The sequence below is a fragment of the Mytilus galloprovincialis genome, chromosome 7 (assembly GCF_965363235.1).
Source record: "Mytilus galloprovincialis chromosome 7, xbMytGall1.hap1.1, whole genome shotgun sequence".
Classification (NCBI taxonomy): domain Eukaryota; kingdom Metazoa; phylum Mollusca; class Bivalvia; order Mytilida; family Mytilidae; genus Mytilus; species Mytilus galloprovincialis.
In genome coordinates, this window is record NC_134844.1 from 62684401 (window position 1) to 62696559 (window position 12159).

At 30.3% G+C, this 12159-nt stretch overlaps 1 long non-coding RNA gene across 1 annotated transcript; it reads left to right on the forward strand.

Moving 5' to 3' along the window:
* The first annotated feature begins 408 nt into the window (after positions 1-408).
* LOC143083443 (uncharacterized) lies at positions 409-11946 on the forward strand. The gene is made up of 4 exons (XR_012980705.1): positions 409-603; positions 5561-5717; positions 7752-7829; positions 9153-11946. It is a non-coding gene; the product is annotated as an uncharacterized LOC143083443 (long non-coding RNA).
* Positions 11947-12159: the final 213 nt, after the last annotated feature.

The following is a 12159-nucleotide window of genomic DNA, read 5'->3' on the forward strand; positions in this document are numbered from 1 at the left end:
CACGTACAGACAGACGCGAAAAAAATAAATAATACGAAAGTGAGAAAACGAAAATATAACAGATTTTGGAAAAAAAGGGTAGGGTAAAAAAAATGTCCTGTACCCAAGTACCTATGCTTACTATTAAAGCAATAATTTGAGAAATATATATTAAGGGTTATACTAATATGTGAATATTATGAGTCCAGGTAACTCGATCAACTTGATTTGTACGTATGAAAAATTATATTTATTATCTGGTCATGTCCCGCGTTTTTTTTTTTGTAATGTTGTTATAATAACAGTGTAAGTTAAGACCAAAAAGTAGACCAGGAAAATACTTTATTATCTTTACTAGTTAATTTCTGGAGATCATGTGTCTCTCATTTATTCTGTTATTCACATCTTTTAAACAATTATATTATATACGCATCATATCAATCTATCAATTAGGATACATTATTTTATTTGGCTTAATAACATATTATTGGTATTTAGTGCGACCGTGCACCTTTCGGTTGTCTCGAGTGTTTTCTATTATAGCAATGTTTAAGTCGTCATGTTGCGGGATTTTCAAATCCCAAAAGAAGAACACACTTCAAATTCAACATGATTTTCGATTTGGTAACCGCATTACTTTAATATAGATCATTTATATATATTACATAACCTTACACAATCAATTTACTTTTTATGATTAATCTGATATTCATGCCCAATATATTTTATTCCCAAAACCTTATTTAAAAAGGAGGGGACATGGTCAAAGTGTCGTGCAAACCAAATTATTGTTTATTGTCACGGAATAATAACAAACTGTGCTATAGTTTTTAAGATTATGGGATAATTGACTTGTTCTATAGGTATATGTACCTTACTTACCCAGGTGACGTATCAGTTGTACCCTTGATATTGGTATAAATTCAAATCACAGGCACTTGTGTCTATCCATTTGAAGACCCACTATTAACGTATATATTTACCAGAAATAATGGTTTTAAGCGGAGAGGTGAAAAAATTACTTGGGTACCTTCTCGAAAATATACGTTGATAGTGGGTCTTCCAATGGATAGAAACAAGTGCCTGTGATTCAAATGCTTAATGATATATTAAAAGAAGATGTGGTATGATTGCCAATGAGACAGCTGTCCACAAGAGACCAAAATGACACAGACATTAACAACTATAGGTCACTGTACAGCCTTCAACAATAGCCCATACCACAAAGGCCCCGATATGACAATGTAAAACAATTCAAACGAGAAAACTAAGATACATGTATATGTACATTGTACATGTTGTATATGAAGATTAATTAGATTAAAGTAAACAATGTGGTATGTTTCCAAAATAAATGCTATCCGCTAAAGACCAACTGATGTTGATCCAATTACTATAGCCAAACAAATGATACATACATGTAGGTTACCATACTTCCTTCATTTATATTATGATTATTGAGTATTTTTTTGGAAACATTCCAAACCTTTACATGCTGTTTATATATGTTACAGTAAATAGGTGAAATTAGGAATTACATGTAATTACTAAAATTTAGGAATTACAGGTAATTCCCGATGCACTTCATGCACTTAGTTAATACAAGTAATTCCTTAAACGGCCCAGTTATTACCAGTAATTACTAAATTTAAAATGAATATTTACACCTATTTACTGACTGCTAACACAACCATAACTTTTGATCACCTGACCATAATACAACATTGTTTTAGCTGTGTAATACTAACTAGAAGATCAGTTAGTACACTTAAAATTTTGAATGGTTGATATGTATAAAAAATATCTTGAATAAATATGGACTTTCAAATATTTGGTTAAATCAGAGTAACTTTAGTTTTAATCCAAAATGGTTTAAGTTGAGCATTATAATACAGATAATTTTTGACCAACTTCAGCAGACATGGAAATCAGAAATGGAAAATTCTCCCAAAGCATTATGTCTTCATGGTCTTAACTTTTTAAAGAACTCTTTGAATATGAAGAATATTTAGACTTATTACCTTATAAAGATAAGATAACGTTATGTAGGTTAAGAACTGGAATGAACTGGGGCTTAAATTAAAATATTGTTTGTTTGCAGTTTACCGACCGACCCTTGAAAATCCTCCCGACTGTGAAAATTTTATTGCTTTAAATTTGAAGAAATTTTTTTTAATACTTCTATTGACGCGATCCGGAACTTTGGGTCCTTTCCGGAAATGATTTAAAGTCTGGGTCAATTACGCATTTCAAGAACGGTTTTTCTTAGCTTCCCGTCAAGCGTTCATGTGACCATTTAATGATAAAGCACATGGAAATTGTTTATAGGTATCCATGAAGTCACGGAGGAGTACTTTACGCTGTCGTCTCGTGTCAATTTTAAGACAAATAACAAACAAAAAAAGTTTATTAGTAAACTGTTTATACAGATTCAGGCACATGTAATGATGTGTGATGATATCATTGACGATGATGCAGCGGATATTCATAACTGACACGATAACCATTCTGTCTCAAACAAATCGGGTACAGAATCTGTGGAGCCTGACTTTATGGAACCAATTTCAGTGGTTAAATAATTCGACAGCAGCTTGAAGTATGGCATATTTTCTACAAATCGTTGTGAAGACGACAAAGATGAAACCACTCCTCCGTGACTTAAATCTTCATGGATATCTGTAAACACCACAGGCACTTGTCTCAGAAAAATTTTTTCCTATATACCTTAATATTAAGGTATATAGGAAAAAAATTTTCTGAGACAAGTGCCTGTGGTAAACACGCCTGTACGGAGAAATGGGCTCATTTGAAATGTTAATGGATATAGATCATGCCAAATCAATAAGAAGCAACCCTAACTACACAAAGATGTAGAGAAAATGAATGGTTAGCTTGAAAAATAAATATACTCTCTCTATATTAAATCTATCTTCGATTGCAATGAGTATGCTCCTTTAGGATAAGGGGGGGCTGCCCCACTCATTGCAATTATTCTTTCTTACAATATTAAATATACCCAAACTGTGTGGCCTGTGTGAATTCAATTAAAACATGTCCTTAGGAGCTATGCTGCCAATTTTTTTTATGCATTAAAAACATTTCAGTACAGACCATTTACTTTTAATGGGGTGCTATGGATTTCACCCCAAATTTCAGTGGTTAAATAATTCGACAGCAGCTTGAAGTATGGCATATTTTCTACAAATCGTTGTGAAGACGACAAAGATGAAACCACTCCTCCTTGACTTAAATCTTCATGGATATCTGTAAACACCACAGGCACTTGTCTCAGAAATTTTTTTTCCTATATACCTTAATATTAAGGTATATAGGAAAAAAAATTTCTGAGACAAGTGCCTGTGGTAAACACGCCTGTACGGAGAAATGGGCTCATTTGAAATGTTAATGGATATAGATCATGCCAAATCAATAAGAAGCAACCCTAACTACACAAAGATGTAGAGAAAATGAATGGTTAGCTTGAAAAATAAATATACTCTCTCTATATTAAATCTATCTTCGATTGCAATGAGTAATTTCTGTATGCTCCTTTAGGATAAGGCTTTAATTTAAGGGGGGGCTGCCCCACTCATTGCAATTATTCTCTTTCTTACAATATTAAATATACCCAAACTGTGTGGCCTGTGTGAATTCAATTAAAACATGTCCTTAGGAGCTATGCTGCCAATTTTTTTTATGCATTAAAAACATTTCAGTACAGACCGTTTACTTTTAATGGGGTGCTATGGATTTCACCCCAAACTTTAGATTTCTTTGGTTTTCATTAAAGCCTGGCAAAAATATAACCTTATCACATATAATTAAATATTGTTAGAAATATGAAAACAGTCGAATGTCTTAATACTTTATTTTCAAGTTGCCTTTTTTTCAATTGAGGATGATTCAATGGTAATTTTTTTTATTAAAAATACACTCTTTAATACATTGTCTTATAAATCTTTAATATCTACATTTTTCTGATGAAAATACTCTACTCGTGAAAACATTCTAGTCAAGAAGCATACATGTCTGAATATATTTCTTTAAAACAGTTCTAGTCATAATGACATTCCTTGTTTATAAGTGTTCCAGTATTTAATAATTATACCATATTTTATGTCATAAATTGGATAATGACACTATGTTAAAGTTTCAGTTTTGGTTAAAAAGTTTTTTTATCTGAATTTGATGTTGGTTTTCAGCATGTCCAGTGTTTGTTGTTTTAAAACGTTTTTTTTTTCTTCACAAGAAACTTGGTTTAGTCTAACTGCTTGTTTAAACTGTATTTTGGCTGATAAAATAAAATATTTTTCCTACCTACCGACCCTTCAGTCTGAAGGTACAGTCGGTAAACTGCAAACAAACATATTTTTAAGGTTGGCCTGGTATGTGCATTAGCTTCGAGATATATAAAAAAAATATCTTTTTTTTTGTTGTTAAATCATTTATAAAAATGATATTGTAAAATTATAATTCACTGTTAGCAGCCATTCTGGTTTTATTTTGTTAAATTAGCTGAGAAACAAGGTTGATGAGTTGTGCACTTGCAAGTGAATATTTGGACCTCATTGAATACGTATTCATGTGACCTTCAAATCAACCCCTAGCTGAAGATGGGTTATCGATGTATTAAGCTATTAAAATTGTAAGGGTTTTTGCAGAACAAATACATGTAGTCTCGGTTACTTTTGCTGTTAATCGCAGGCTCAACAAAAATGAGGAAAAAATATTAAAATTTTCCTCTAGATACTATCTGTTGACTAGTACTGTAAGAAGCTTCAGTCAAAATTGGGTAAAAATCCAGGATGGTTTATAAAATCTAATGTTTTAAAAACTTTAACTACAGAGTGTATGTAATGTTAACTGGGACAAAACTAGTCCATTTATAAGTAATATACGAAAAAAAGGATTTTTTTTTCAAACTTTACTTTTGGATATTATTTTATGATCATAAACATTTAGCTTCTGTCCAAGTTCATGAAGTTTGGTAGAAATCCAGGATATTTGGAGAAAGTTTTTTTTAAAGTTTTGAGCCACAGTGCATGATGGAGATTTTAGTTTGATTTTGGATAGATATCATTGTCTTGCATACATATATTTACGGAGTTTCAAAAGCTATAAAACAACCATTTTCCAGTTTCAATTCACAAACACTAAAGAGTATGCACTTTGGATGTGCATTATATTCCTACATCCTTAAGTTAGCGCCGTTAAAATCCCTACCCCTTTACTTTCTTATTTGATATCTTGAATTATGTTTTTAATTTTAAAACAAAAACATCAAGTTAGTAAATAGCTGTAAAAATGACAAAAAAAATCAGTGATTACCAGTAATCACTGAAACAACTAGTAAATACATGTAATTACTAAATTGGCTAGTAATTACAGGTATTTACTGAAGTGTTTAGTAATTACATGTAATTCCTAATTTCACCTATTTACTGTAACATATACATGTTACTACAGTTCAGCGACTCAAGTTTAAAAGGCATTTATATAAAAGAATTTAAACTTAATATCACTTTGTATGAACATCATGTTGAATATTTACATTTTCTCAAAAAGTTTTTATTTTACTTAGCTAATAAAGAAGATGATGGATTCCCAAACAGAAATCTTGATGACAGTGAAAAAATTGAAGAATTGCACCAATTGTTACAGATAATCGATTTCAAGCAGAAACAGATGCTCAAAGATAAGGGAATACAACAGCCATCCATGTTCCTTCACATATAAAGGTATATATCATTGTATATTGTATATATATATATTTTGTCTACATTTTCTGAATTTATGATTTTAAAAATCTTTCAAAAGATATAAATGTACATTGTAAGTCATGTAATTCAAATAGAGACGTGCCATTGTCTTTGATAAAAGATAGAGTTACATGTACATATATGCCTTTTTAGTATTATCAGCTTATATACTTACTTAGCCTTGTTAAAATCTATAAATATACCTTATGTATATTACATGTATGTTGAAATGTCTGTCAGAATATATACATATATGCATGTGATCATAATGTTTCAAATAGCCAAACATTGTAAAATATATATACATGTATATATATATATATATATATATATGGCAGATTCCATGTAAGAAATGGAATTAATGTCTGTCAAAATGAATAAATAGATAAAAATAATAATTACTGTTATTTGAAAGATAATCTGTGAATGTTTTGATGAATAATGATGTTAGATGAAATTATAAAAATAATTTTTGGATATGATTGTTTCTGTTTAAAGTAGAAATGATAAAAACAAGTTGAAAAAATGCAAAAATTTTGACAGAATTAACTCCCATTTTTTTTACACAATGTTTATGTGTTGCAATGCTTTATGTTGACACTTGTATACTGGTATTTACTAGTGTAGTCAGGTTATTCAAACATCCCTGTTCCCAAATCTGTTACTTTTTTTAGTCAAAAACATCTGTGATATATATTTTTTTTCTCTTTCAAATATCTTGCTTTATAGCTCGGTGTCTGTCAATAAATCTTACGTCAGGAACATCGCTGTAAAAACTTTCAAAATCATTGTTGGTTCCAATATATGCCAGTTAAAACTGTAAATCATGCTGTGCATAAGAAAAAACCCATGTTGATTCATTTATTTAACTTTATTCAAGCAATAATTTAAACTTATATGTTTCCTACATAAGATCTGTCTAACTTGTTTTCTTATGTCTGAAACATTTGAATGTGCTAACAATTTAAGTAATTTGACCTGAGGTGAAATCTTGTTAGATGTTAGGCTGCAGTATTTTCCAGGAGTTTTAAAAATGACTTTCAACTAGGATTTGATTTCCAATGTCAGTCAAAAAAAAACAAATATATATTGTCTGTCAAAATATCTTATGTATGAAAAATCTTATGTCAGAATCAAGTCTGTCAAAATCTTATGTCAGAAACTCAATTTGTCTGTCTAATCTTATGTCAGAAAAAATAAAGTCTGTCAAATCTTATGTATAAAAAAATAAAGTCTGTCAAATCTTATGTATGAAAAAAATAAAGTCTGTCAAATCTTATGTATGAAAAAATAAAGTCTGTCAAATCTTATGTCAGAAATAATAAAGTCTGTCAAATCTTATGTCAGAAACATAACATTTAAGGCTTCGTTTATTTTAAAAGGATGATGCTCATAAATTTTTTTGGGGTCAAATTGTCTTTATCTTTATTAGTAAAGCATATATTCAAAAACAGAAGTTCATTGCGTATGATTTTTGCCTAACATGCTTATGGGAGTTGTTTCACTTTCTTATATGGAATCTGCCATATACAACTAGTCTAAACATCAACCCAACAATGTTAGATCTGTAAATTTGCTTTCGCAAATTTTTGGTTCTTCCCTCGCCGGGATTAGAACCCATGCTACTGTGATATCGTGACACCCAATCGCCTGCACTGCAGCCGTCCCGCTAGACCACACGACCACCTGGGCTATATACATGTATATATATATATACAACTCGTCTAAATATCAACCTAACAATGTTAGATCTGTACATGTAAATTTGCTTTCACAAATTTTTGGTTCTTCCCTCGCGGGTATTCGAACCCATGCTACTGTGATATCGTGACACCAAATCGCCTGCACTGCAGCCGTCCCGCTAGACATATATATATATATTGAGTATTGGAAATCCTGTACACCCTTTCCTTAGACCAAGTTTAACAAATATAATATGAATGTTTAAATTCAACTAATTATCTCCTGGCAATACACATTTATTTTAGGAACTTTTTATGTTTTATTTTCCAGTAAGCAGCTGTTTGTGATGCTTATAGGCATAAACAATCTAGTCTGGACATGTAAAACAGCAGCTGGTTCTATTTTGAAGTAAGCTATTTGATGATTACATTAATTTGACATGACCAGACCAAGTCTTGGGATAAATTAATAGTACTCATTGTCATGATTGTACTAGCTTTTTATTGTTTTATATATTTTATGGAAAATACTGTTAGTTGAGGCCTGCAAAAATTAATTTATAAGGAGATGAAGTGTTGTTGCCAATGAGAGTAGAGACATCTAACAAATAGCATGAATAGAATCATGGAGGATTGAATTCATACTCATTTTTATTAGAGTGTTTCAAAATAATTGCAGGAAAACAAAAAACAACAACAAAAATCAAAATAATTGTGTATTTAGTAGAATTAGCCAAATCAAACAATAACTGACTTAAATCTTGTTTGAAATTTTCACATTTCTATTGATTAAATATTATTTTATAGATCAAATAATAAATAGATAAAAGGGCAGTAATCCAGTCTCAGATTTTTGTTTTGGTTATATTGTATACAGCTGATTGTATTTTAATACTATTTACAAATACTTCTTATATGTCAAAAGAAAAAAAAATTGCTGTACCTGATATTGTGATTTATATTGAAATTGATAAAGACAACAAACTCAATAATGAGCTATTCCAATATCAATCTCCCTAGGGAAAAAATGGGGTGCTACCTAATTTTAGACCTCCATAGTGCCCATAGACACATCAAACACTTGCCAAAATATAAGCCTGAACCCCTGAGGGGATCACACATCAAATTATAAAAGTTGTATATATTCTACACCGTGAATAAGACCAAACAATGATAGAAGGAGTTAGTTTTAAAATATAATTGAAAAACTAAACTGATACAAATCAATAATTTTTTTGATGTTGATAAATAAATCACAATGTGTAATAGTTGTAATAAATTGTTATGCCAGCCTACAATAGTAGAAGGGGTTTATGTTTAATGATCCATGCTTTTGTTTGTTTATTCTTTCATCTGTTCTGCTTTAGGTTCAAGTTTTGGTAAAAGTTTTTGGTCAGGATAGTTGTTAATGATGTTAACGACCAATCAACTTAAAAATGAATATACATGTGCCTTATGTTATGATCTTTCTAAGGATAAATTAATGGTTTGACCCCAATTTCATGGTCCATTGAAAATAGAAAATTTATCACAACTTCTAGCTATTCTTTTTATAGAGTTATTCCACGAGATATTTTTGGGTCACTCATTAGAATATCTTTTAAATATATGATTTTGATTACAACTGCATTAAGATAGAATAATTGCATGCAGAAAATTATTGGTTTTGTCACATATATATCACTTGTCAATTTAATAAAATTAAACATTTTTTTTTATTACTTTATTACAGAAGCTACAAAATAGAGCTAAGGCCCTTTAAACCAAGAAACTGCCAGTGTCAGAAAAGGACAAACTTAGAAAGGCCATGCAAATTGATTTAATGTCAAGTTGGGACAGTGATTCTGTAGATAAACTCGCCTGATCACAACTGGGATTTGACTGTCACAAGATTTTAAATCTTACATGGATAAACTAAAGTCATTTACTAGACTGTAAATACCAGAGACAGCTGAATGCACAAGGCAAAGAGCTGAGGTCCAAGTAAATCAGAGAGGCCTTGTCACAAGAAATGTACAGAACTTGCATGGATTTTTACTTACGGGCATATGACACAAAATTGAGAGATATCAATAAAAATTTCTTTAAATTTTAATAAGGACCAATTCAAAGGTACACTTTTGGAATTTGCAAGAACAAAAATACCTTCATGTTTACTTTTGAATTATAGTTGACAGTTTTCAGTTTAAGGGGGGAACCCTTAAAATGAAGTGGTTTGGTTTATTGAATTTGATTATTTTTTAAAGTAAAAAAATGAATTACTGCTCTTTTATTTCAACATTTGCATTTTTTATTAAAATTATTTACAAGTGCAGCATATCGGTGACATCAGATTATGTTAATGTGTTTGGTTAAGCTACACATATTTCTTTTTACTTAAACTTTCTGTTGCCTTTTCTAATTAATTAAATGCTGAATAATAATTTGAGTGTGGCTCATTTCAGTGTCTTGTATTTGCTGTCAAGATTTTTCCTGTAAGATTTCACATTATTTATAATCGCTTGGTCAAAGGGAGATAACTTTTTGAATCTTTACATTAGATAATCTGCGAAGAGGATTATGTAAAATGTAAATAGTTGAAAATTAATTTTATGGTTCAATAAAATCAAAATAAGTTATTGCCATTCATTATAAATTTCTATCAAAAATAAGGCTCAAAGAATTTTTTTATTTTATTTATATAAATAATAACAAAGTACACACATCATGCACATGTTGACTTCATAAAATTTGTAAACAAAAAAAATTGAAAATAAAACTAAAAAATTTTAACTAATCAGGAGACAGTCAATACACCAAATATATTTATAAGCATATAAACTTATTATTTTCTTCAATTGTCCAAGTACATATTCAATATTGATAATTTTTTGCTTGACATTACATAATTTTGTTGATAAAAGTTTATTTGTGTGCTATTTTATTCAATTGTACATATTTGAAGTATTTCATTACACCTTATTATTTTTATTCTTGCATACAGCATTTGGAATGAAATTTTAATCAATGTTCGAGCAGCAGGATGTTTTTTTTGTCGAGCCTGCAACTTTTGTTGCAGAAAGCTCGACATAGGGATAGTGATCGGGCGGCGGCGTTAGCTAACTTTTTTAAAGCTTAATATTTTAGAAGGTGGAAGACCTGGATGCTTCATACTTTGTATATAGATGCCTCATGTTACGAAGTTTCCGTCAGTCACATGTCAAATGTCCTTGACCTCATTTTCATGGTTCAGTGACCACTTGAAAAAAAAGATCAGAGTTTTTGTAATGTTGAATTCTCTCTTATTATAAGTAATAGAATAATTATATTTGGTATGTGCGTACCTTGCAAGGTCCTCATGTCCGTCAGACGGTTTTCACTTGACCTGACCTCATTTCATGGATCAGTGAACAAGGTTAAGTTTTGGTGGTCAAGTCCATATCTCAGATACTATAAGCAATAGGGCTAGTATATTTGGTGTATGGAAGGACTGTAAGGTGTACATGTCCAACTGGCAGGTGTCATCTGACCTTGACTTCATTTTCATGGTTCAGTGGTTATAGTTAAGTTTTTGTGTTTTGGTCTGTTTTTCTCATACTTTATGCAATAGATCTACTATATTTGTTGTATGGAATGATTGTAAGGTGTACATGTCTAGCGAGCAGATGTCATCTGACCTGGACCTCATTTTCATGGTTGAGTGGTCAAAGTTAAGTTTTTGAGTTTTGGTCTTTTTATCTAATACTATATGCCATAGGTCAACTATATTTGGTGTATGGAAATATTTTATGATCTATATGTCAGTCGCGCAGGTTTTATTTGACCTCGACCTCATTTTCACGGTTCATTGCTCAGTGTTAAGTTCTTGTGTTTTGGTCTATTTTTTTAAAACTATAAGTAATAGGTCAACTATATTTGTTGTATGGAAGCATTGTTAGCTGTACATGTCTGCCTGGCATGGTTCATCTGACCTTGACCTCATTTTCATGGTTCATTACTCTTTGTTTAGTTATCTTGGTTAATGTTAAGTTTATGTGACAGTTTTTAATAAAGCTTTATACTTAGGACTATCAACATAATATCAATGATAAGTAAAGAAGACGAGACATTTCAGTGTGTGCACTCTTGTGAATTTACGAATTATGTTAATCATGTAAATAATGTTATGTTTTTTGTTTTTTGCTTTTTGAAGTTTTTAAAATTGATCAATAATGCTAGCAGGGGAGATTATTCATTAATATTTTTATGATGCCAAACTTGAAATTTAGAGGTGCCTATGTTTGCTTTTTGTTATAACCCAATTGTTATGATTCTTAAATAATCTATACAAGTAAGCATGTTAATTTGTCAATAACCATTATTTTATTAATTAGTTTGAATTTGATGAGGTTCTTTGATGTAGAACTTGACTTTTTTTAAACAAAAGTGTTTTTTTATTTGTTTTAAATGTTTTTAAAATTGTATAACAAACTTTTTGACATTTTATTTTAATTTATCACCAAAACAACTCTAATTTGTCAGTATCTGAATAAAATTAATTTGTTAGATACTTTGTTTCTTTTATTGAAGTATAAAGTACAAAGGGAGATAACTCAAAATTGTTTTTTTTTATTATTCTGACCCGATTAGAAGTGAAAATAACTATGCCCAAGACAGGATGACAATAAGAAAATGCTAGAAATTGTTGTGTATGGTTATGCTTTGTCCAAAAGTTTTTGTTATCTCCTGTATTGTATATTGCTGCCATTGTCAAAATCCAA